The sequence below is a fragment of the Arvicanthis niloticus genome, chromosome 22 (assembly GCF_011762505.2).
Source record: "Arvicanthis niloticus isolate mArvNil1 chromosome 22, mArvNil1.pat.X, whole genome shotgun sequence".
Taxonomy (NCBI): Eukaryota; Metazoa; Chordata; class Mammalia; order Rodentia; family Muridae; genus Arvicanthis; species Arvicanthis niloticus.
Window position 1 is genome coordinate 39,201,991 of NC_133429.1, and position 26,647 is coordinate 39,228,637.

The 26,647-nt window shown below is 44.2% G+C and overlaps 1 pseudogene across 1 annotated transcript; it reads left to right on the forward strand.

Annotated features, from left to right (window-relative positions):
• The first annotated feature begins 204 nt into the window (after positions 1–204).
• On the forward strand, positions 205–24,128 carry LOC143436218 (large ribosomal subunit protein eL20 pseudogene; annotated as a pseudogene). Its single transcript, XR_013106377.1, has 2 exons — positions 205–1,185; positions 22,203–24,128. The product of XR_013106377.1 is annotated as a large ribosomal subunit protein eL20 pseudogene (transcript).
• Positions 24,129–26,647: the final 2,519 nt, after the last annotated feature.

Here is a 26,647-nt window from a genome sequence, read left to right on the forward strand (position 1 = left end):
TTGGGGCAAATACGTCCCCTCATTCTCCAAATAGTTCATGACGGTAAAACTGTCAACATTTTAAAATATGTACAGAGAGGGACAATATACATGCAGCAAAAGCAGCAATCCTGAGTGTTATCGTTTATTCCCTCTAGGCTCCGCCCCACAGTTACCTGGCAACAGCCAGGTGTGCCTGACTCACTAGAAAAGGGGCTGCTTGCCCCCTCCTCAATCTCTTACCCTCTTAGCCTCTCACCCTCTCTGTCCTTTCTTTCCCCGTTCATTTTGCTTCTCAGTCTGTACTGCATCCCCACCTAGAGTGGATCATTCTTCTCTTCTTTCTTTCTCTCTTTCTCTTTCTTTCTTCCTTTCTTTTCTTTTTTTCTTTCTTTCTTTTTTTCTTTGGATAGTGGATTTTAGTTTTCTTGTTTGTGTTTGTTTTAGCAGGGACATATCATGGAGCCCTGCCTGTCCTAGAGCTTACCATGTAAATCAGACTCCTCAAACTCACCAAGATCCGCCTGCCTCTGCCTCCTTGACTACGTGGGGGGATTAAAAGTGTTTGCCACCAGGTCTGGTCTATTTGTGGTTGTTTGTTTGTTTGTTTGTTTTAGACAGGAAGCTACATATTACATATACTTTGGTATATTGTAATATTGGTAAATTGACATGTGCAGTTTGAGCTTACTGAGAATCTGGTTCTGGACGTGGGGCTTCTTCTTCTCCTTCCTCCATTTCAGAGCTAAACATGTTTGTCTCAAAGTATTCTCCAAGGCCCCTTGTGTAGGGATTTGTGGCTCCCTAAACGCTGACAGGGAGAGTAGAAGGCAATCTTATAAGCGTAAAACTGTTTGGCCAGTTGTGGTGGTACCCACCTGTAATCTCAGAACTCAGGAGGTAGAGGTGGGCAGATCCCTGTGAGTTTGAGACCAGCCTGATTTACCCAGTGAGTTCCAAGCCATCCAGGGCTACAAAGGGAGACCCTGTCTGAAAAAACCAAACAAAATAACAAAACCGCCAATAACATTATGTCCTTGAAAATATCTAGAATACGGACCATTTCCAAACAGAAATTACTATTGTTTATCCCATGATATAAAAGTGCCTGTACTGAGAGAGGACCCAGGTGTTCAGCCATTCACAGGAAGCTCATCGGTGGAGACAAATGTCAATCAGGAACTGCCTTAACTTCTTTAGAACTCTGTGAGTACCAGACTGTATGATGTCATTTCTATTCATTACTATTCTTTTGTTCAAAAGCTTTACCTAAAGGGACACTCTACTTTGCTGGAGATTCTCTATATTAGGAACTCCAGCTGACTGCCTCAGTGGGGCTTCTTTGGTTAATGTTTGCTAATTGTTTTATTTTATGTGTATGTTTGCTTGACCTGGGTGTGTGTGTGCCACATGCATGCAGTAGAGGGCTAGAAGAGGGCCTCAGATCTCTTGGAACTGGAGTTACAGATGGTTGTGAACCCTGGGACTTCTGATAGAGCAGCTAGTGCTCTTAACTGCTGAGCCACCTCTCCAGCCCCTGCTAAATGCTTTGAGTACCTAAGTTGATGATTCCTTGCTGGCTGTCTGGCTGTCTGGAACCTGCTATTTATTCTTTTCCTTCAGCTTGCTATATTCGTGATAAACTCAGTTAAAGTGGACACATGGCTATATAGATCGTCCACTGGACTATAAAGAATACAGGGTCTTTTACACAGACCACATTCAATTCAAATTTGCTAAAGATGACCTCCATTGTAGCCGCCCGCTGCCACAAGTAAACTGGGTACACCTGAAAGGGGGGGCTGGGAATTGAAGGGGGACGGAGGGCAAGAAGAGATGAGGCCAAGACAAAGTTCTCTGATCAAGGCCCCAAGCTTTAATGTTCAGCTCTCAATTTAAAGGGGAAGACCCAACCCACAACCCCTCCTGGTTTCAGATGGGTGGGATAATCCATAGTCCAGTCCAGGTCACGGTCGGAGATGTCTCAAGGCAAGCCCAGGGGCAGTTCTGCTTCTGTGTTCTGGGCAGCCAAGGTGGGTAACTCCACCTGGATCCTGTCACTTGACCTTGTTGTGGTAAACAAGGTCTCTCAGCCCTGCTCATGGTGGGGGGAAGGGTACACTCCATCTCCCATGTGCTGGGGTCATAGGTGTGTGCTACCATGCCAGGTCATCTCACTGATTAGTTTTATCTATTTCTGGATTTGTAAAAGTGGAATTAGATGGTATACAGGTATAGGTATAGATTTTTTTTTTTAAATTATGTTTCTTATACTCAGCTTAATATCTATGCAGCCTATGTGTTACTTATACCATTTTTTTAGTTTTCCTGCATCATTGCTGTGTACTATTCCAATTTTATTACTACAATACATTGAGCTATTCATCTATAGAGAAGCATGAAGTTCTTTTTTTGTCTGTCTGAAATGAAGGAAACCTTGATGGGTTCTCCTCGTACCTGCCAGGTCCACTCCACCTTCCGATTTGTTCATGGGGGTCTTCATCCTTTGTACTTTTAGGATAACTTACCTATATCCCTGTAAGGGTCTGAAAATCGCTGAAGGAAGACCCCAGACTCAGATAGTATGCAAAGACAAAGAACGTTTATACTGCAGAAACATCCAGCATGCAGGGGTTAACCATTCTTTGAAATGGCGACCCCAGACAAAGGCATGCAGGCCTTTTGATAGGAAATGGGGCCGGGGTTGGGGTGGGGGACGCTCTAGAAGGATTAGGTAATTTAAGATTGCATTGGTGGGTGCTGGGGAGGTCACAGGTGGTCAGTGGTCTGCATTCCTATGTCTTGAATGTTTAGCCACAGGATGAGATAGGGCTGCCCAGCACAGCTGGCCCATCCTGAGATAAGGTATTTCCCCATTTTTGTGGTTATCCCCAGGCTGTTCTTTGGAAGGGGGCTTTAGGATCTTGTTCTGGGTTTTATTGTCTGTTCCTGGAGCTGGTGTCTTAAGGCTTTGTTTTTGAAATCAGGTTTGGTCCTTAAAGGAAGACAAATGGGGTTTATGTCAACCTTTCAATCCCATGACTCCAGTTACAAGCTCAGTTACTGGCCAGTCAAGGTGCGAACTTAGGGACTGCTGAACTTCCACTGAAGTAAAAGGCAGGCTGAGAGAGGCGCCCAGCCTTCTCTTATCTCTAGAATGAGGTTTCCTGTCTTTAGATCTAACCAGGCATCTTCCAAGGATTAGTGGTAACCCACTGACAGACTGCTAGCTACTGACCAAGTCCAGCTCGCCCTTTCCATAGAGAATGCATGGGGACCATACTGCCCAGGCTTCCTTGTAGTTTAGTGGGGCTGAGTGATTGAGTTTTTACCGCTGTAGGCAGAAGTACATGGCCTGCTGTGCCTCTCATAATAATCCTCTTCTGGATGCTGTCCGGAGTTCTTTCTTTTTCTGTCTTCTGGATGGTGACCTTTATAACTACAAGTTAAAAATGAAAAAGCCAACCCACCTTGGTTCTTTCTTTCTTGTTTGTTTGTTTAAAGATTTATTTATTTTATGTATATGAGTTACATGGTAGCTGTCTTCAGAAAACCAGAAAAGGGCATCGGATTCCATTACAGATGGTTGTGAGCCACCATGTGGTTGCTGGGAATTAAACTCAGGACCTCTGGAAGAACAGTAAGTGCTCTTAACCACTGAGCCATCTTTCCAGCCCCCACCTTGGTTCTTAAGTGACTGTGTAGAACAGAGGCTTTCCTCCCTCCTCTTGTTCCTCCAGCCCTGGCTCACCACCTACAGCTGTGTAGCTCATCACCTTGACATCGGAAACTGAATGTCCATAGTGTTTGGGCCCCTAGACATCTTGGGGTTAACTGAAAATAGCTGCCAGCCACACTTACAATAATACCTTGCTTCCTCTCTAGAGGCCTCAGGTATCTCTGAGATACACTGCTTATTAAAGAGTTACAAGTTAAAAATATTATAGCAAAAGTAATGCAGATGCAAAAAAAAAAATTAGTTTAGGACAGTCTAAAATGCAATTATAAACCTTCCTCCTCCCTCTCCTCCCAACTAGTAGCCAGCCCTATGAGTCCTAACACGTTTAGCTATGTCTATCTTAATTTTCTTGTTATTTTTACCTAATCTCCTATACTTATCGTTTTATTTATTTTATCTAGTGGCTTCCAACTCTGCATGATGGAGAGTTACCAAGGCATTTTAACCTAGTGTTTTTCCAGACTACTATCAGAAACTACTATGGGCTGAGTGGTTTAAACAGTAAACGTTTAATTCTTTGAGTTCTGGAACTTGGAAGAGTCTGCTGAGTATTGTGGGGGCTTCTGGGAATCCGGCTTGAGGTTTAGTAATGAAGACTCGGAGACATCTGTATACTATAAGGCTGCTGGCCTTCACTAAGAGAGAGGGGATGGAGAGCGAGGGGGAGTAGGAGCAAGAGGGCAAGAAGGGGGGACAAGCAGCCCCCTTTTTTTTGTTTGTTTTTGTTTTTTTTATTGGATATTTTATTTACACTTCAGATGCCATCCCCTTTTCCCATTCCCCCCCCCCTTAGAAAACCCCTATCCCATGCCCCCTTTTCCTTTTTGCACTTATACATTTTTTTAAAAAATGTTAATCAAAGGCTTTATAAGTTTGGTATTGCACAATCGGAGGTGTAACCCACTACCCAACCTAGATATATTAACTATCTTTGACTGGTGGAGATACATGAACATCTGCCTCCCTGTCTCCCCCCTCTTTCTCTCTCTCATCACCTAGCTTCTCTTCTCCTTCTCCTCCTCTTCTTACTCCTTCTCTTCTTCTCAGTATTCCTCCTACCTTAGTTCCTCCTACATATAACCTTTCCTGTTAAAAGGAAACTTTTCTCTCAAAATACAATTAGAGCATAATTATGCCAATTTGTACCAGTGAGGTACAAGATAGTCCTAATACCCAGTCCATCATTTTGTTGACTAACCAGAACCTCTGTTATCTATCCTAACTAAAACACTTAGTTCTGAACCTGGCTTTTTCCTTGGCTTTAGGATGAATGTCAGCTGATGACCATCCACTCAAATCTTTTCTCTCAAGGTAAATAGCCAGGATTGGCTATGAGGCTATAAGTTTTCAACCCTGTCAGAAATCCAGAATGACTGAGTTAACTATAATTGTGGAAAGCACAAAGCATAGCTTCTAAAACTTAACCAATTTATAGAGACCTCTGAACACCTGGACACTCCCTCTACTACAAAACGTTGGAGCATCTGTTCTTCTGCCTTCTGGCACAGGATCATCTGACAGAACTTAGTGCTGCAGAATTATTAAGGGCTGATTACTCTGTCTAGGCAGATATAATCAGTTGACTATTCTGCAAGTGTGTCCTTTTCTGGACAATAATTTGTCTGTGGACGGAAAGAGGCAATTCTTGTCTAGTGGCTGCCTCACCACAACTGGAGTAACTCCAAAGATGCTCAATTTCTTCTTAGAATTTAATATAGGAAGCAGCCCCTTTTATAGTGAGTCAGGCATACCTGGGGCAGAGCCTAGACTAAAAGCCAACACAGTTTGCTTTTAAGATTACATAGGTACAATACAGTTAATGGTCCTGAGACAAAGATATCAAGAGCTAAGTACAGAGGGCCAGAGATACAAGCTACGTAACTATCCAGTAGCTTCAAGATTGAAGCATGCACAAAGAGAAAAGGGGGGAATGAAGAGGAATTTTGGAACACTTATCTCCCCCACCTCCCCATGGGAGAGTCTAATTAACATTCCTTAGTCAGAGGACACTTGCTGGATTAACATTCAGAGGAGGAAGGGAGAGGTTGATTCACATTCTCAGACCACAAGGAAGGGAACCCACCTGCAGGTCCGGAAGGCCCAGAGCACAGTAGACACATTCCGAAGGATGGACCAACCCTTGCCACTTACAGACAAGGGAGGTCCTTGCCACCTCATTCCCCAAAGACCAATCAGTTTAAAAGTCACACTGTTCTGCCAATCATATTGTGCCTAGTCACTTTCTCTAGTCCACCCCTTAAACTGTATAAAAACTGCTCTTAGTTTTAGTTCGGGGTTCCTCTTGCCTGTGTGTGAGGGAACCCCAGTTATCAGTAAACCTCTTGTTATTGCATTGAATCCGCTGTCCGTGAGTGTTTCTGCAGGAGCATGTCCCCCGTTTGGATCTTAGAGTCCAACAATCCAAGGTATGGGAGGGGGCTGAAAAAGAGAGGGGGAGAGGGGAGGGGGGGAGGGGGAGGGAGAGGGAGAGGGAGAGGAAGAGGAAAAGGGAGAGGGAGAAGGTTGGCCATGAACACTTGGAGAGAGAGGGGGGATGGGGAGTGAGAGGGAGCAGGAGCAAGAGGGCAAGAAGGGGGGGCAAGCAGCCCTTTTTATAGTGAGTCAGGCACACCTGGGGCGGAGCCTAGACTAAAAGCCTACACAGTTTGCTTTTTAACATGATAATGTCAGAGAAGCATCCTTTCTGAAGGTGAAAAAGGATAAGCCTTTACATATAGAAACCTGGTAATGGGCAATCCAAAGAACAATACCAAACATTCTGCCAGAACTTTAATTCTCTACTCTGCACAGCAAATGACAATTGAAAATACAGGGACACACCTACAGGCCGCTTGATGCAACTTGTGGGGGAAAGTCCTCCCAACCGCTGAGAGCTTGCTTCCTGGTTCACGGATTGTCACAGGCTGTGTATATAGTTCTATGGTTCAAAGAGAAGCAGCAGAGATTTCTGGAGCCCTTTCATAAGGGCTCTGATACCATTCAGAAGGCTCAGTTGTCAGGAACTGTTGCTGTTCCTGTACAAGGGGCTGAGGTGCATATTTTACATAACAAAGCCGACCTGGCCTCTAGGTTCTCCCAGCATCCCACTGTCCCTACCTGGCACACCCTGCCCCCAACCCTGAACTCTCCTCTGGCCCAGGGGTTGGGCTGCCCCTCCCCTGAGGCTCTTCCCTGTTTAATCTGGACACTTTTTGTCTCAAAGTCTTTCTCTTCTCCCTCTCGTCTCTCTCTGCGCGCAATTCCTTTCTTCTCCACGTCCCATCCCCCGCCACGTCATGACTCCCCTCGCCTCCATCCTTGGGGCCAGTGAACTTGAAGTTGTCAGAGCAGCCTTCAATATATTCTAATCTGGCTTGAATTGGCTCATTTCACCAGCGGAGAAATAACCCATCACTAACCACCTCGCAAGGCTCCACCCCTAAACCCATCACACCGAGGCATAGGGGCCAAAATACAAATGTTAGTGGTACCCCTTTGCCCTAAGGAAGTTTTAGGCAGAGGAAATAAGGTGTGAGAAGGGTTATCACACTTCATAATCACAGGAAGGAGAACAGTTCGATGTGGGACAAACAAAACCTGGAATCGAATTAGTGTGAATTTTTACTTTACACTTTCCTGGCGAGGCTAGGAAGCTGCTGAGATCGGGTGGCGCTTCTTCAAGCATTTTGGCCATGGGTTCATCTCTAGAAATGGTCTCAGGTGGGTGTGCAGGAGACAGCAGGAGTAAGGGTAGAGAGAAAGAGTAATTGCTAAATTACTTTCTCTTTCTTGGAAACTGTGGGATGCTTAATAGACAGGATTCTGTAGAGTGAAAAATTATAAAGGCCATTTTATGAAATATGTGTAGATTTTTCGCCTTACAGAATGCGGAACTGAAAATAAGATTTCAGGCCTTCACATTCCAGGTGAAGGACACTTGCTGGATTACATTCCTCAAGCCTCGCCCAAGGCAGGAAGACATTCCTGATTACAGATAAAGATGCTACCACCTAGGTGGGGCTATAGCCCTATAGCCGGAAAAAGTAAAGATGGTAATCTGAAATGGCTGGATAGGACACAATAGCATGGTAAAAACCACATTCTTGAGAAGAATGCAGGGCGATTTCCACATGACACTAATCATTTAGAGTGAGTACCTCTGTTTGTTTGTTTTTTTTTTTTTTTTTTTTTTTTTTTTTTTGGTTTTTCGAGACAGGGTTTCTCTATATAGTCCTGACTGTCCTGGAACTCACTTTGTAGAGCAGGCTAGCCTCAAACTCAGAAATCCGCCTGTCTCTGCCTCCCAAGTGCTGGGATTAAAGGCGTGCGCCACCACCGCCCAGCGAGTGAGTACCTCTGAATTGTTCCACTGTTTTCATGTTTTGTATCTTTGACAACCCCTCACCCCGCTTCCCACTCCCCTGGTTTGTGGTTTTTCCCTTTAAAACCCTCCAAGGACTGGCCAAGGAGGTCGGACCTTGACTCCAGCTCGAGTACCTGGTCAGACCACTGCCAGCTCTTTCCCTAATAATCCTCTGCTGATTGCATCCAGGTTTCTTGTGATCTTTGGGTGGCAGCAATGTCCTGAGGCTTGAGGAAGGGTCTCCAGAGTTTGGAGCTCTTCAATTCCACCCTTTCAGCAGTGACCAGACAAGGTGGGCTATGAAGAACAAACCAAGTTTGATAACTTGCTGTTTTAGTTTCTTTTCCCATGCTGAGGCATCCCTAAGTTTATTTACTCAGAGCACTCGGAGGGAAGTTGAGAGGGTAGTAGAGACAGAGAAAAGCAGAGAGAGAAAAAGAGTAGAGGAATAGAGGCCAGCCATGAGCACGTGGAGAGAGGGAGGGGCAAGAGGACAGAGAGAGAGAGAGAGAGAGAGAGAGAGAGAGAGAGAGAGAGCAAGAAGGCAAGAGAGGAAGAGAGAGCAGAGGGGGCCAGCAGCCCCTTTTATAGTAAGTCAGGCACACCTGGCTGTTGCCAGGTAACTGTGGGGCAGAGCCTAGACAAGATGCTAACAATGGTTCCCCCAACCCCTTTTAGTGCTTGTCTTCCTAGCATTAGTAACCTGATTAACATATTCATTGGAGGCATGCCCAGAGTCCCAATAAACCCTTAGCTGAGTACCTGGAGGTTAAACTCCTATGTGGTTCTTGATTCTGTCAAGTTGACAGTTAACACATCACATTTGCCTGTAAGGTCTTAGAGAAGCAATATGTCATCGTCACACACCACTTCATTTCGTTTTGGGTGCTAATTAATCTTTTGTCTGCAAAAATAGAGATTTGTGAGCTAGTTAAGGTCAAACTGCTCTGTGGGGTGACTTGGGCAAGCAAAGTGTCTTGCACATCCAATTTTGTAAACAGATATTAGGTTACCAATTAAGCAGTTGCACCTGAGCCAGTCTCTCTTGCTCCAACCCATAGGGGGCAGGGGAGACAGTGCATTTGCTCCGAGAGCCTGGGAAGTCATGCTTTGAAACCATATTAAGATCATATTTGAATTGCTGTCAGCTTACCACAATGTTAGTCTGAAGTCCCAAAGTAAGTAGAATTGTCTGTCTCATAACAGATTGATTAAAAGAAAATAGCTGTATATATAGTCCACCCGAATCTTTGACAAAGTAATAAAAATTTTGTATTAGTTTAAAAATAATTATTTAAACACTGTGCAACCTTCAAGTATCAGCCCTGAGAAGACAGTGATCCTGTGGGGACACTTCCTATATTGAAAAAAATAACTCATGTCCTTGTTCTCTGCATAATATCCAAGATGACTTTTGTGCTGATTCGTGTTACTAAGCCTGACACCCACCGAATGTGTACTAAATCCCTCCTTCTGTCAACAACTGCATCGTTATTATTTTTTTTCCAGACATCACTAAAAACAGAAATTCCTATTGGTACAGTTCTCACGAACCCTTCACTGATACAGATAAATCATGCAGAAACTCTGCCTTCTATTGGATGTACTACCACTGGTCAATGCAGACCTACCAGACTAGCAATTGGGAACCCCATTTAAAACAAAAATAGACGGTGGGGGTGGTGTTGTGCATTCAATCCCTGCACTTGGGAGGCAGAGGCAGATCTACCGATATTATATGAGTTTCAGGCCAGCCTGGTCTACTAAGTGATTTTAGGTCAACCAGAAGAACAAAGTGAGACCCTGTGTCTAAGGCAATAATTAAACAAATGAATAAGTGAATAAAGAAATAGAAATGAACGTGGTGCTGATGTAATCTGTAATTCCTGCACTAAGAGGCTGAGAACAGTTTGAGTCATATAGTGAGTTTAAGGTCAACTTGGGCTACAGGTTGAGATCCTGTCTCTTCAAAGTAGGTATTCATTTCATTTCATTTCATTTCTTTCTTTCTTTTTCCCATGAGACACGGGGGAGCGAGAGGCGCAGGGGCCCGTGCCCTCTGCAGGCGGAGGCCTTACGGGCTGCTGTCTTTCTTTCTTTTAAAGATTTTAAAATTTATTTTATGTATGTGGCTATACTGTCACTGTCTTCACACACACCAGAAGAGGGCACCAGATCCCATTACTGATGATTGTGAGCCACCATGTGGTTGCTGGGAATTGAACTCAGGACCTCTGGAAGAGCAGTCAGTGCTCTTAACCACTGAGCCATCTCACCAGCCCAATATTCATTTCTAGTTTTAGCTGGTTTAAAAGTGTGTTTGACTGTCTCTGGGTAAGCATGCTGGTTTTGTTCCTTCTTTCCCCTTCCTCTAATACCCTCATCATCTTTTTCAAAGTGGTCTCAATTCATATATCCCAGATGGTCTCAAACTCACTGCTTAGCCCAGGCCAGCCTCAAACTTGTAATTCTCCTACTTCAGTTTCCTGAGCACTAAAATTAAATGTCTATGCCATCATATTGGACAACCTGAGAAAAATTAAAAATACAGTAACACACACACACCACTTCCAAGTGATTAGGACTCCATTCAAATCAATAAAGTCTAAATCAGAATTTGTGTCCTGAGAGTCTCACGTGTTTTTTGTTGTTGATTTTTTAATATCTCAGCAGGGCAAGGTGGCATAAAGCTTTAATCCTAGCACCTGGAGGCTGAGGCAGGTGGCTCTCTGTGAGTTCAAGACCAGGCCAGTCTACAAACAGACACTGTTTCAAAACCAACCAACCAACCAACCAACCATCCAACCAACCAACTAAAACTCCCAGTGTGTCTAATGTGCAGCTAGAATAAAAAGCCCTCTCTTTTTCTGTTCCTCACCTCAGGACCAGGACTACTGTCTATTTCTCCAGTTGTTGCATCCTCTCTGGCTACCATGTTCTTAAGAGTTCCCTGATGGCTTAGTTGTTACTGACCACAGATTACTGTCTTTAATCAAGTCTGGATTAGCTACAATTGGGAAGATTTACCTGCTCTTTCCTTCTGTCAGCCCCAGGTGCTGAGGGTCTCAGCCCACCCCTCTAGGAGCCTGACTTCAGCCTGGGCTTGCTCTTGCCCAGTCCTCCACATAGCCAATATAGATCGTCAGTGTTCTTCAATGTTCTTGAAGCCTGGGAGGGGTGGAGCTTGCCTGTCATCCAGATGACAGATGGAGACAGGAGGATTAGGGGTTCAAAAACCCTCCAGCTCTCCAGAGGATTAAGGCTCTGGGACAGGGTTTGTTTGCCCTCTTCCAAATATAACCCCAGGAAGATGACATAGCATACACACAGTTGGGCCTTTTTGGGTGTCACCTCATAACCTAGGGCTTGTTATAGGACTTCTGACATTTCTCCTCCATTTCTGAAGCTGTGGGAAGGCTCCACTTCTCACTCCCAGTAACAGTGCACCCCAGTAACAGGCTGCACTCCAGATACTCCAGTCAGAAAGTCAGGAGGTCAGTTCTCAAGGTCTCCTCAAAGAGAGCTGGAGGGTTTTGAACCCTTGTGTAGGTGCAGTTCTGATGCTAAGGTCTTGTTCCCCAATTGGTTCTTGATCTGTCAGTAAAGAAGCCTTGGGCTAATTGCTGGGCCTGTCATCCTTAAAAAAATAAAACAAAAGAATACGGGATGGGGGGTCCTAGAGAGATGGTTAAACGGTTAAGAGCACTTCCAAGCGCTCTTCAAGAGGACCCAAGTTTGGTTCCCAGCACCTGCATGGCAGCTTGCAAGTATTACTACAATTCCGGGGGACCCATTTCTCTCTCTGGCCTCCCCAGGCATGACATAACGGTGCACAGATATGCATGCTGGCAAAATACCCATACGCATGAGCCACAACCATATGGAGTCAGAAGGGCTGGTGAGATGATTCAGTGTGTAAACACACCTGCCACCAAGCTTGACAACCTGAGTCTGCTCCTCAGAGCAGGATCCACTGAGTGTCACAAGTTATATTCTGACCTCCATGAGTTTGCTCCTTTCCAATGTGTATACACAAAATAAGTGAATATATTTAAGAAGAGACAGTCCGTACCCTGCCCCCAACATCATCAATATGGCTCAGTCCAGACATAGTTGAGTTACGTCATCATTGCGTACCCAGCTAGTATCTCTGTTGAGACCTTCTGAGGTGCTAATTACAGTTGGGAATTAATCATTATTCTAACTGAGGCAGAGTCTTATTATCTCCTCAAGCTTCTCATTATTAAGTCTGCATGAATCGCTGAGTATACCAGACAGCACTGGTGTAAATTATCATTCAGCAATACGCATTAAACACTCAGAGCGGGTTTTTACCATGCAGCCTATCATGTGAATCTAGTCCCGCCAAACTTGGTTAACGACTTACTGTAAAATTCCATTTTTTTTTCTTTCTTTCTTCTAGCTTACTTTCATGATTCCAGGAGTTTTAGCAGGCTGTCCTTTCCCTTTTGTGCTCTGAAACCTAATGTGACAACCGTGGGAATTCTGTCCTTTCCAGAAAGTCACCTATCTCAGAAAAGAGTGTCAGTACGGATTTGGTGCGAGAGTCCTTGAATGTGCTAGCTCCCCTCTGCCTCCTTTTATATTAAGATAGTTTATTAAATGTATTAAGATCGTTTCATCATGGTAAAAAATATAATTCAGCAAACCAGTCGTGGTTTTTATTTATTTATTTATTTATTTATTTGGTTTTTCGAGACAGGGTTTCTCTGTATAGCCCTGGCTGTCCTGGAACTCACTCTGTAGACCAGGCTGGCCTCAAACTCAGAAATCTGCCTGCCTCTGCCTCCCAAGTGCTGGGATTAAAGGCGAGCGCCACCACCACCCGGCTCACCAGTCGTTATTCTATTACCGTGAGAACATATAATTTCCTGTTTCCCAGAAGCTGGAAATGGAAGGGTTTTGTTTTGTTTTGTTTTGTAAAAGTGTCTTTCTCGATCAAGGAAGGGTGCTCTTGTCTTTATATTGGAGCCAGAAGGACTCAACAGGAGCCTCAAGAGGAGAGGGTAGGGATCCCCTAACATCCTCTCCCACCCCCGTGGGTGAATCAGGTGCTGGGATGCCCGCCTGGTTGGACCTGCCGTTATCACAGGTTTTCCTAATTGGCATTCTTGAGAGCATTCAGTAGGTTCTTGTCTGGACCTAAGGTTACAGGGGAGACAAGCAAGATACAGACTGGAATTGTAGAACTAAAGAGGTGCCCATTTCTTTTTTCTTTTTTCAAAGAAGTAAAATCTCCAAAGAAATACTCTGAAATACAGTACTTATTTCAGAATAAATAAAGAGCCTAGTTAGCATTGAGGTGAGATCCCTAAACCTCTAAGCTGGGATTCAAGGGGCAAGGTTTATCTGAAAGGACTGTGTAGGGCCAGGCTCCAGCTCAGAAGACGATAGAGTACCGTGGGGGGTGGGGGAGGCGGTATTTTAGAAATTCTGCTTATCTATTCAGAGAACTCCAGTCCCTGCCAGATGTTGTGGCTCTCACCTTTAATCTCAGCACTCGGGAGGTGGAGGCAGACAGATCTCTGAGTTCCAGGACAGCCTGCTCTACAGAAGGAGTTCTGGGACAGCCAGGGCGTCTCCACACCCCTTGTATGCACCCCTGTTCGGACGGCTGGCTCACTGGCTTTTTCACAAGCTGGGCTGAAGTAGAGACCGAATCCATCTTGCTCAGCCTGTCACCGCAGCGCTCAGCTCTGCGGTGTGCAGCACACTGTGCTCGCCGGCCCAGTCCCGGAGGTCACGTGCCCCATCCAGCCGGTGAGCATCAGCTTCCCGCCGTCCACTCCATTTCCACTCCTTCCCCAGTGCAATGTGTTGTCTCCACGAGTGCTGGGGTGTGTGCATGTTTAAAATGCAAGTCTCCTTTTATTATCCACACCCCTTTAGTGATTTCTCGTTCCTCTAATCCAGAGTCCTAATCCCCCCCTAATGGTCTCTACACTATTTCCTCTGGCTTTCTCTCAGCTCCCTATGCCGCCTCTTCCTCACACTCCCTTTATCATTTTTAACTCTTACTTCAGGCCATTTCCTTACAGAAGCCTCGGTGGTGTTCATTCCAGTAGGGCTGGTATTTCTTTTCCATAGCATCTTCTCCAGTTTATTCATTAACAGTGTTGTCACTGGTTATCTGTTTCTCCAATTTGACTTGTAAATTATGAAAGTGGGGGACACGCCCACTTCACCCCACACGGAGAACCTAATGGCGACCCGTAATGTGCGTGGAATGTCTGATTAAGACAGATGGTGTGCTCGTCCGGTGACGGAAAACAGAACGAGGGAGAGGCTGGAGGGGCGCGGAGGGCCCCCGGGTTTGTGACTCCAGCAAGAATTCAGAGGCATGCATTTGCCATGGCTTGATAGGAAGTTCCCAAGAGGTGGACAGGAAAGGTGAACCACTCCTATCTTACTTAGTCAGTACTGGGTGGGGGATGGGTAGGGAATGGGGCTTATCTCTCCCTGCAAATGTGGACCCACTTCAGAGGAATTAAATCCATCCTGTGGGGAATTACACTGTTGGTCAATGGAAGATCCAAGATCGGAACAGGCTGTTTTTCTCATGGGTAGGAACCACCAAAGTGCAGACTGACCCTTGCCAGGGCCTTCTGTGCTGCCCCTGCCTGTCTGACCTGGAATCAGCAGTAGTTGCGTTTGTTATTTATTCCGTCTATCCTGGAGTCCGGGTCCTGATGGCTGCCGCCCGGATTTTAGTGCGGACGCCGGCGTTCCGTGCTCTGCTCCTGGTATCTTTCACTTGTTCCTGTAGGCTGCCCCGGTGAGAATACTGACACAGCTGCCTTTGGGAATCCAATGGGAGCTCAGGCACAAGGCAAATACAGGTGGCAAAGTGTCAGGGCAGGTGGCAATGGAGCTGAGAGATGACAGAGTCCTGCCTTAGGAAAGGCACTAGATAGAGCAGGGGAGCAAGTTCAGAGAAATGCCTAGATGCGTTAGGATGGTTCAGGTCACATGACACCCTGCCAGCCGAATTCCCACCACCCGAGGATCCTATTAGAAGAAAGACACGGTCCATTTTGTGGTTTGGGGGGTGTGATGTGTGTGTGTGTGTGTGTGTGTGTGTGTGTGTGTGTGTGTGTGTTAGAGAGGGGAGAGTGAGACATAGGAGCTTTAAGGAGTTGGAAACAAACCTCTACACAGTAGTTAGTATTCTATTGATTAAGAGAAAAATTACAGCCCGGCAGTGGTGGTGCACACATTTAATCCCAGCACTTGGGAGGCAGAGGCAGGCAGATTTCAAGTTCGAGGCCAGCCTGTTCTACAGAGTGAGTTCCAGGACAGCCCGGGCTATAAAGAGAAACTCTGTTGAGAGAGAGAGAGAGAGAGAGAGAGAGAGAGAGAGAGAGAGAGAGAGAGAGACACTCCTGGTAGCCTTCGTGGTTGGCTTCATTGATCCTCATCTGTAATTTTTAATGGTTTTGCAAAGACATAATTGATCCAACAACAAAATCTTTTTCTTTTCCCATTTATTTATTTATTGTCTTTTGAGAGAGAAGCCTGTGTGTAGCCCTGATTAGCCTGGGTCTTATTATATGCCTACCAGGCTGGTCTTAAATTCACAGAGATATGATTGGCTCTGTTGTCTCCTGGGCACTGGAATTCAAGGTATGCACTACTGCACCCAGCAGAATGAAATTTCTTGAGTAACATAGAAATTGTAAAACTTTATCTTTGCTTCAATTCTGTGACATTAAAATACAGAATATATGGGCTGGAGAGATGGCTCAGTGGTTAAGAGCACTTACTGCTCTTCTAGAAGTCCTGAGTTCAATTCCCAGCAACCACATAGTGGCTCGCAACCATCTGTAATGGGATCTGATGCCCTTTTCTGGTGTGACTGATGACAGCAACAGTGTATTCATATAAATAAAATAAATAAATCTTTAAAAAAAATACAGAATACATAATGAAGGTCTCAAAGAACCATACTTTCTCTTTTGAAAAGTATATTCAGAATTCTTATTTCTAGATATTTATGCAAATATGAGTTTTTCAGCCAGGTGGTGATGGCACATGCCTCAGCACTCAGGAGGCAGAAGCAGGAGGATCTCTGAGTTCGAGGCCAGCCTGGTATACAAAGTGAGTTCCAGGATAGCCGGGGCTACACAGAGAAACCCTGTCTCGAAAAACAATAAGAATGAAAAAGGGTTTTCATATATTTTTGTCCCTTTTCAAGCAACTGTAAAGACTTGATTTCATTGTTAGTTTCATTTATTTCCAAGGCACTGAACTAAAGGACCCAACTCAGACCCGATCCTTCAAGAAGCAAATCGACATATAAAGAGAGAGAAACAGTCCCTGAGAGTTCAGGCTGTGTGTGTTCTTCATGTGTCCTTGGCATCCTTTTGTGCATTCTGGCTTTGAATCTAGACAGGGGGGTGGATATCTGCAGTGGTACGTGCATGTGTTTAGAATCAACCTTGTAGACATCGAACACAGACTATCAAATATTAAATCAATCATGCGTCTGAGGCATTTTAGAAATGAACCCGTTACTTCTACATTCAAATTCTGAAAGCGTTAATACAGTTGAGATGGCCTTTAAGTAAGGCACTGTAGTCATTTATTTCAAGTCATTTATCCCCAATTTAAGTGTGTCAGTCCTCCCTCCCTCTCTCCCTCTCTCTTTCTTTCTCCCTCCCTTCCTCCTTTTCTTTTTCCTTTTCATTTTCTTTCAATTTTGAGCCAAGGCTTTACTGTGTTGCCTTGGCTTAACTCAGACAAGTTATCCTCCTGCCTCATTCCTGACTTTTGTATGCATTCTTGAAGTAAAAAACTATCAAATTTATCATCAATTAATTCACTGATTCTGGGTTTTGGTGTCGTTTGTGAAGTGAGATTGTATACTTCCTCAGCTTCCCCCCTCTCTCTTATTTTTCTTTTCCTGAAAGTTACTATTTTTTTATTGTTATTATTTTATTTGTCTCCTTCCCTTCTCTCTCTTGCTCCATTCCCGCTTGCTCTGGACCCCTGCTCACTCTGGCCCCCACTCGATCTGGCCCAAAGGTTTTTTTTTTTTTTTAATCTATTTATTTATTATATGTAAGTATACTGTAGCGGTCTTCAGACATCCCATAAGAGGGCATCAGATCTCATTGTGGATGGTTGTGAGCCACCATGTGGTTGCTGGGATCTGAACTCATGACCTCCAGAAGAGCAGTCAGTGCTCTTAACTGCTGAGCCGTCTCACCAGTCCGAAAGTTACTATTTTTAAGGGTCGAAATGTCATAGATTCTCAGAAATCAGTCTACCTTGGGCTGGTCTGGACAGTACAGGTCCTGTTAAACATTCTTACCCTTGAAACCTTGGGCCTCAGTGAAAGACTCTTGGTCCTGTGGGTAGGAGTATGGGAACTCTTCATCCTTTCTCATAGACAGACTTCCTATGCCTCTAAAGAAATGCACCTAAAGCCGCACATTTCTGTTGTTCTCACTTGCCTGGAGGATTTGAAGCTTCAGGTTTTTCCCTGTTTCCCAGCTGTCTGTCTGCGACAGACAAGAGATGAGAAAGGCACATATTTTATTGAGCTTTGTTCTGTTCAGACATAGTCTTGCTTCACCAAGCAAAATTATTTGCTCTCAGATCGATATTACATACACCTTCATACACACAGATGTGGGAGTCCATACATGTATGTGTTTGTTACAATAAAAGTTAATACCTGATTTTTTTTTCTGTCCCTGGTTCTTGGCTCACAGGTTCTAGAATAGATTGTCTACAGTGGAAAGAGCTTCCTTATAGGGTCTTTCTTTCTTTCTTTCTTTTTCTTTTCTTTTTTCTTTTTTTTTTTTTTTTTTTTTTTTTTTTTTTTTTTTTTTTTTTTTTTTTTTGTAGGTCTCAGGGGATGTTGGAGAAGAGAAGAACTAGTTTGTGTGAAAGGAAAAAAGCCTTTCGGTTTCTACCATCTAATCTGAAGATACTTTGCAACTGACTTATATGTATACATATTTGTGTGTGTGTGTGTGTGTGTGTGTGTGTGTATGTACACTAGAAGAGGACATTGGATTCCATTACATGTGGTTGCTGGGAATTGAACTCAGGACCTCTGGAAGAAGAGCCAGTGATCTTAACCCCTGAGCCATTTTACCTCCAGCTCCGGGAATCCCAATCTTAAGAGACATCTCTACCTCTGCTTGTAGACGGCCGGTGATCTGGCCAACCTGGTAAGGGGGTTGGGAAGGAGAGATCAGGAAAGCAATGGAGTGACTTTCACCCACAGTCTCAGCTGTTCTCAGTCACAGCTGTGTGAAGAATCTCCTGGAAGCTTTAGAAGTATGCACACTGGGGCTACATCTCAAGGGAATCAGTTGTAATTGGTCCAGCATCACTATTTTCTCCAGGGCTTCTTATGCAGCAGACTGAGTGGAAGGCTACAGTCCGAATGATGGCGCTTTTAATGTCCTGTGCGGTCATGTGTGGTTCAAATGTAGGATGTCAGACGGCATCTAACTTAGAGCTTCAAGTGACACTGAAAATAATATTTTCTTTATTGTATGTTACAGGCTAACAATATGTTCTTTCTTTCATACGAAGAACAAAATTATTCTTCACTCATATGCACAAAATAATAACTATATGTAATGAATATGTGTAATGATTGTTTATTTCAGAGTACTTTTCCTTTTCATGCTAAAAGATCTTTCTTGCTGGCCTGTGATGACATACACCTTTGATCCCAGCACATGGGAGGCAGAGGCGGGTGGATCTCTGAGTTCGAGGCCACCCTAGTCTACAGAGTGAGTTCTAGGACAGCCAGGGCTACATGGAGAAAATCTGTCTCAAAAAAAGAAAACGAAGAAGAGGAAGAGGAAGAGGAAGAGGAAGAGGAAGAGGAAGAGGAAGAAGAAGAAGAAGAAGAAGAAGAAGAAGAAGAAGAAGAAGAAGAAGAAGAAGAAGAAGAAGAAGAAGAAGAAGAAGAAGAGGGAAAGAGAGAAAGAAAGAAAGAGAAAGAAAGAAAGAAGGAAGGAAGGAAGGAAGAAAGAAAGAAAGAAAGAAAGAAAGAAAGAAAGAAAGAGAAAGTTCTTTCTTATACTGGATTGGGGAAACTAGGCCACTTCTAAGGTTTTTATTTTTTAAGAAAACTGGCTAATTTCAAAGTTAATTTCCATTGGCCGTTTGCCCCAGTTGACTCCAGTCTGGTTGGTTTCCTCTAATCCATTGGGTCTTGGTGCAAGAGCCAATCAGAAACAATTACTGACCATGAGTTAAACAGGGGTAATTTACCAGTGATCACACCACATAGTGAGCTTTTGAGCTGCCTTTCTTTTCTTTTGAAAGGAGTGTGACCATATTATTAAACATTTTTTAAAAAAGATTTATTTACTTTATTTCATGTGTATGAGTGTTCTGCCTGTGTGTATGTATGTGTACCAATGTGTGCCTGGTGCCCTAGGAGGCCAAACAAAGGTGTTGGACTCCCTGATACTGGAGTTGTGGATAGTTTTGAGCTGTTGCATGGGTACTGGGAACTGAACCCGGGCCTTCCACAAGAGAAAGAATTGTTCTTCCCCCCTGCAGCTCCCCTTCTTCCAGCCCCCCTTCTTCCTCTTGCTCGGGTCCCACTCACTCCAGCCCAAAGGTTTTTTATTTATTATATGTAAGTACACTGTCACTGTCTTCAGATACTCCATAAGAGGGCATCAGATCTCATTACGGATGGTTGTGAGCCACCATGTGGTTGCTGGGATTTGAACTCATGACCTCCAGAAGAGCAGTCAGTGCTTTTAACCGCTGAGCCATCTCACTAGCCCAGAAATAAGTGTTCTTAATCACTGAGATATCCTGTGGCTGGCTCACATAACTGCCTGCTGAACTTCACTAGCCAGCTGGGCCACATGCGCCTATGGGATCTCTTGAACAGGGACTCTGGAATATATATATATATATTCCATGTGTGTATATGTACACATCTGTTAAGAAAAGACAAACTGCTGAAGAGATAGTTCAGTGGTTAAGAGCATGGACTGTTCTACCAGAGGTCCTGAGTTCAATTCCCAGCCACCACATGGTGGCTCACAACCATCTGTAATGGGGATCTGATGCCCTCTTCTGGTGTGTTTGAAGACAGCGACAGTATACTCAAATAAATAAATAAAATCTTAAAAGGAAGAAAAAAAGAGTAGAAATTTATATATTGAAATCGAATGCAGATTAGGAGGTAGAAAGGAAAATTTGGGAAGTGAAGAAGTCATGAGGGTAAAGTCCTTGCGAACGAGACTAGGACCCTCATAAAAGCAGCCCAGGGTCTTTGGCTGTTTGCCTCTCCCTTCTGCTATTCAAGAATACATAGACAGTACCCTGAGGGGTAAGTAGGTTCACCTCAGACACTGATCTACTGGGACCTTGTTTATGGGCTTTTCTGCCTCCAGAACTATGAGGCTTCAATGTCTTCTCTCTGTCTCTCTCTGTCTTTCTCTTTTTGCCTGTTGTCTCTCCTCCTCCTTGTCTTCTTCATCTTCTTCCTCCTCTTTCTCCTCCTCCTCCTTGTCCTCCTTTTCATCCTCCTCCTCCTCCTTTTCTTCTTCTTCTTCTTCTTCTTCTTCTTCTTCTTCTTCTTCTTCTGCTTCTTCTTCTTCTTCTTCTTCTTCTTCTTCTTTTTCTTCTTCTTCTTCTTCTTTTCAAGACAGGGTTTCTCTGTGTAGCCCCAGCTGTCCTGGAACTCACTCTCTAGACTCAGTTGGCCTCCAACTCCAACAGCCTGATTTTGCCTCCTGCATGCTGGGGTTAAGAGCATGTCACCACCACCCTGAGAGACTTTGATCTTGTTGTTTATAGAAATTAATATACATTATTGTTACAGCCCGAGCTGTCCCACATTTGGGGGCCCAAGTGTCTTGGACCGTTCTGTCAGTGTTGGAACCCGCACTTCCAAAAGCCTTGGGGGCTCAATTGTCCTGCACTGTCCCAAGCAGCTCCGGTCCATGGGTCGGGGTTCAGTAAGAGATAGAGTGAGGACGAACACAAGGAATGGAGACCAGACAGAGTGTGATTCAATCCCATTTATTCTTCAGTCTCTCTTCCTAGTCCAAGTCCCAAGTCTTGAGTTCCTAGTCTCTAGTTCCTAGTCCCTAGTGCCTCCAAGTTCCAAGTTTCCAGTTCCAAGTTCTCTTCCAAGTGCCTGCTACCTAATGCCTAATAACTAACTCCAAGTTGTACTGTAAGTTGTACTGTAAGTTGTACTGAACTCTTCTGTCTGCCTCTTGCCTTTTATATGTCTCACTTCTAAGCCATGCCTTTAGGTCTCGCCTTTAAGTCATGCCCTTAGGCCTTGTCTCTAAATCTGATCTCTAAGTCATGCCCTTAAGTCACACACCTTTAATCTCACACACCCAAGGAAAGATCCTGGGTATCTAAACCAAGATGTTATCAGAGTGTGCTCAGCTGTTGTAGGCCGATGTAATCAAGTCTCTTGCCAGGGTATATGGCTCAAGATGGCTACAAGGATGAGAGCCGCCTTCTGTCGGCTCCCCACACATTATAAATACAAGCAGACTTATACCTTTTATAAATATAATCTTTAGCAGCAGGAACAGAACAAGATACTTTATATTCATCTCATAACTACCTTTTACATCTGCATCTCTCCACATTAATACTTGGTGACAGTTCAGGGCCCCAAGATTCAGGTTGAGGATTACGGTTAGAACTGAAAATGGAGGAGTAAAAACACAAGCAGAGAAGGAAGTTAACGCATTCCATCAGTAAGAAAAGTATCTAAGTATAAAGGTTACAATATTTGGGGGAGGGGATGAGAAGGGTTATATAAACCATGCATGGCTCTCAATGCCTGAAATCTCAGCACTCAAGGGATAGAGTTGAAAGACTGAGTTTGAGGCCAGCTTGGCTACACAATAGAAACCTGCCTCAAAAAGGGGTGGTCAGAAGAATAGAAAGAAAATCTCCATTTATTTTTATGACCCAAGTTACTATAAGTATACTTTCAAAAACATACCATATACTAGTTACATTAATATATTAATTGCACAATATAAACCCATTTTCTTTTTCCAAATAATGGAGAACTTGGAGACTTTTTGGCTGGTTCATTTTCCCTTTAACAGGCTTTTTCTTCCCCTCCCACAGCTTAAGTCATACTGATAATATATTCTCCCACAATTCTTTGGTGTCTCCTAAAGAATAAAACCAAGAAGGCCAATTCAATGAAGTTCTCTTATCTGGAAATGCAAATATGCTTGAAAGATAGATGTGTGTGATGGGGACAGTACAACCTATGGGCCGTCAAAATGAAGAGAATTTTCCAACGACACAAAAAAAAAAAAAAACACAAAAAAAACAAAAAAAAAACAAAAAAAAACCATTGCCAATATTTAAAGGAGCCCTACCTAGATTGAAAAGACTCCCTTGAAAAAAAATCTCCTTTTCGGAAACTCTCCCATTTCTAAATATAAATTGTTGGCAAATAATTATGATGAATAATAACACACCATTTAGTTTCCTGCCGGCTGCGGGGTCTGGCAGAGTTGAAGCACACTGAACCTCAGGAGCATGCAGTTTTAAAACTGAACAATTAGTTCACGATGATGGGAATAGAGGTTACCATGGCAACCGCATCTCAGAGCTCTGTGTGAGGCCATATTGTGTTGGTGTTTGAGTGGCAGAAACGGGTGGCTGCGATTTACACTCCAGGCCCTGTTGAGGTACAGATAGGAAGTTTTCCTCATGAAAGTTCAGGAAGGGTAGGTCCAACATCTGCAGAGGAAGACTGTGTGTTTTTTTTCAGAGCCATGACAGTGCATTGTGGGTAGCAGTAGCTAGCTGATAGCAATATTTAGCCTTCAGCTTGGCCGAAACAATCTTGAAATCTAGACTCTCTGCAAAAACAACTGCACAGACGTGTAATAGTTAAATGGGCTTGTATCTAGTCCTCATTCATTCAGTGATACTAGCTAGCTAGGTCTCCTCAGCTCCAAGAACAGACCTCTGATCTCTGCTATGACATCACAGTCATATTTGAATGCACTAGACACCACAAATAATTTATGTGCAACAGCGTGTCTCTGTTTTGGTTACTAAATCCAGAACCCACATCAGAGTCTAGTACACAGTGGGGTTCCACCCTTGGCATCCCCCACACCGATAACAACAATACTCTACTATGGACTAGATTGTACAGGTTCTAGTATCTAGAATACAGGTTCTGAATCCAGTGACCAGAACAGACACATTCTGTAGTAATAAACTCCTTCTAGTATATGTCAATGGACCTGTATATCTGTTGTTTCAGCTACAAGGGAAGCTGACGCAGATTATTTACTTGCAAGTTCAAAGACTGCCAGAGCGATGTAATGAGTTTAAAGCCAGCCTAAGCGATTTACTGAGTCCTTGACTAAAAACTTAAATATTTATATGGGTGGTAATCTAGTTCAGTGGTAGGCTGCATTCCTAGCTATTAAGGCCCTAGGTTTAACCCCAATAACATAAGAAGGGCCTTTTGTGAGTGGCGACGAAGGAGCAAGCAGTGCCATGAAGGCGTCAGGCACACTTTGGGAGTACAAGACGGTGGGGCGATGCTTGGCCACCCCAAAATGCCACACACAGCCACTGTACGGAATTCGAATCTTTGCACTCAACCATGTGGTGGCCAAGTATGCTTCTGGTACTTTGTGTCACAGCTGAAGAAACATCTGGGGAGATTGTGTACTGCAGGCAGATGTTTGAGAAGTCACCCCTGCGTGTGAAGAACTTTGGCATCTATCTGGCTGGGCTACAACTCCCGCAGTGGCACACACAACATGTACAGAGAGCACCAGGACCTGACCACCGCTGGCACGGTCACACAGTGCTACCGTGACATGGGTGCCCGACACCGTGCCCACACGCACTCCATCCAGATCGTGAAGGTGGAAGAGTTTGTAGCTGGCAAGTGCCGCTGGCCAGCTGTCAGGCAGTTGCAGGACTCCAAGATCAAAATTCCCATTGCTCCACCGCGTGTGGTGGCGACAGCACAAACCACGCTTTACCACCAAGAGGCCCAATACCTCCTTCTAGACTCAGAGACCCACTGAAAAAAAAGTCAGAATGTCAAGGAAGAAGGAGAAGGAGAAGGATGGGAAGGGGGAGGGGAAGGGGAAGGGAGAGGAGGAAAAAGAGGGGGGAGGGGAGGAGAGAAAGGGGAAGGGGAGGGGAGGGGAGGGGAGGGGAGGGGAAAATATGTTTTCCATGTTCAAAGAGCATTAAGAAAACTAGACTGGAGTTACTGGAAAGCCATGAGGTAACAGAGATCAGAGTAATAAGTAAGAAGATCTTGTAGGCTGCTTTAGCTTGGGTCTAGAATGTTCTCCACAGCCCGTGTCCCGCCCAGTCATCTTGTCAGCCTTAAAACTATACTTGTTTTGTTCTTTAATGTGATGGATAGAGACATAGGATCCCCCTGGAGCTGAAGTCTCAAGCACTTGTGAGCCACCGGACCTGGGTGCTGGGAACTGAACTCAGATCCTTGGCAAGAAGACTTTTCAGTGGGGGAGAGGGCCATCTCTCTAGCCTCTAGCTAGGCTTTCTTGAGATGACACTTTAATTGTTTAATTGTTAGAGTGCCTCTCAGAACCCCAGATAATGTGGTGGGAGCCAGGAGCCAGGCAGTTCAGGATGGTGCTGCCAGCAAAAAGCCTTGCTGGGCTGTGAGGAATGGAAGTCACAAAGAGAAGAGAGTCAGAGTGGGGGCTGCACAGACAGCTCCACCACACTGGGCAGGTCCAGCCTGAGGCTCTGCAGGAAAGGAAAGTGAGAAGTGAATTGAAAAAGGCAGAGAGGGGTGAGCAGAGAAAGTGCTTTCTATACAAGCTGATCAGCTGGGTTTGATACTGGATCACATCATGGAAGCAGAGAATGGAACTTCCACATGTTGTTTCCACACAAATAACTTGGGAAACATGCCCCATCTTTCCTTCTCCTTCTACACACACACACACACACACACACACACACACACACACACACGTAGGTAAAATTTAAGAATCTTGCTAAGAGTTTTTAGAATGAGTTGAGGTGCTCACAGTGAAAACCTTCAAAGTTTTCGTTGGTAACTTAGAACTGTTTCTGTGTGGATCCTGAAACATCCCACAGGGTTTAGGCCAGCATTTCTCAACCTGTGGTTTGAGACCCCTTTGAGGGTCACATATCAGATATCCTGCAAATCTGCTATTTACGTTACAATTCACAACAGCAGCAAAATCATAGTTATGAAATAACACCAAAAATAATTTTATGGTCTGGGGGTACTGCAGCATGAGGACCTGAATTAAGGGGTTGTAGTGTTGGGAAGGTTGAGAACCACTGGAATAGACCATTTTTCACTGGGATAGACCATTCTTCAAGGAGCTAAGTTAGTGTAGGATAGGCATCTTCCTACAATTTATGGTGTCTTTTTGTCATCCAACAAAATCTTTTATATTCTAGATTCATAATCCATTCAGAATCACTTAATTGTTACAAAATATTCATGTAGAGTTTAAAAAGAGGGTCCACTTACCATAACTGCCAATTCTACACACACACACACACACACACACACACACACACACACACACACACAAACACACACACATTTGAGACCCACTCGCCTCCCAAGTGCTGGGATTAAAGGTGTGCACCACCATGCCTGGCCATTTAAAATCTGTTTTAATTCCCTTGCCATCTGAGAGCCCAGGCTGTCCCTGGGACGTGCCTGTTTACAAGCATAGAATGTTCAAGTAGCTTGTATGTGCTATCAAACAAGAATTTCAACAAGCCATCTAAACCAAGGAATGACCTTTTAAACTAATATTTAAGAATAGCCCATACAGTTTGTTCAGATGCCCCTTATACTACCCAGGACTTCCTGCTTGAAAAGCCTGTTCAAACCAGTCTTGAAACAGCCTGTATATTTTCTATTCTCTTTCTTCCAGATAGTTCATCCATTATTAAGCTTTTAAGAAATACTTAGTAAGTTAGGCTGTGGGAAAACAAAAGTCAATAAAACACTATTCTTATAAGGCATTAACAGTCTCGTAGGAGAAACAAACATTTAAACCACAAAGACAAAAAGTCAAATGCAGCAGGCTCTGGGAGTCTCGGGGAGCTAGCTACTGACTCTGTTAGGGACAACGGTCACAGATGGATTAAGACAAATATCCTTAAGATCGGAAGTAGCCGGAAGTAGGGTTAAGCCGAGAACAAAACCGGTAAGAGTCAATTCACAGAGGGTAGGATTTGCCACCAAGAAAACCGCATGCAATTTGTTGCCTGTAAGTACGTAAAAGCGCTGTCCACAGGCATAAATTCAAACTTGCCATGATCTTCTGTTATTCCCGCATAGCTTTCCAGTTTTGCCTCGGGTTAGTAGTTAGTTAGCTCTTTTAAAGTTTGAGAATCTCATGGGCTAATACATGAGTGATCTCAGCAGTCACCACTAAAACCAAGTCTTTCCCCTCCATCAAGGGGATTGCCTTGCAGGCTGGCTCCCTGCGAGACTCTGCCAGTAGGAGGCGCTCGAGGGAGGGCGAAGAGGTCAGGCTGCTGCAGTTGCAGAG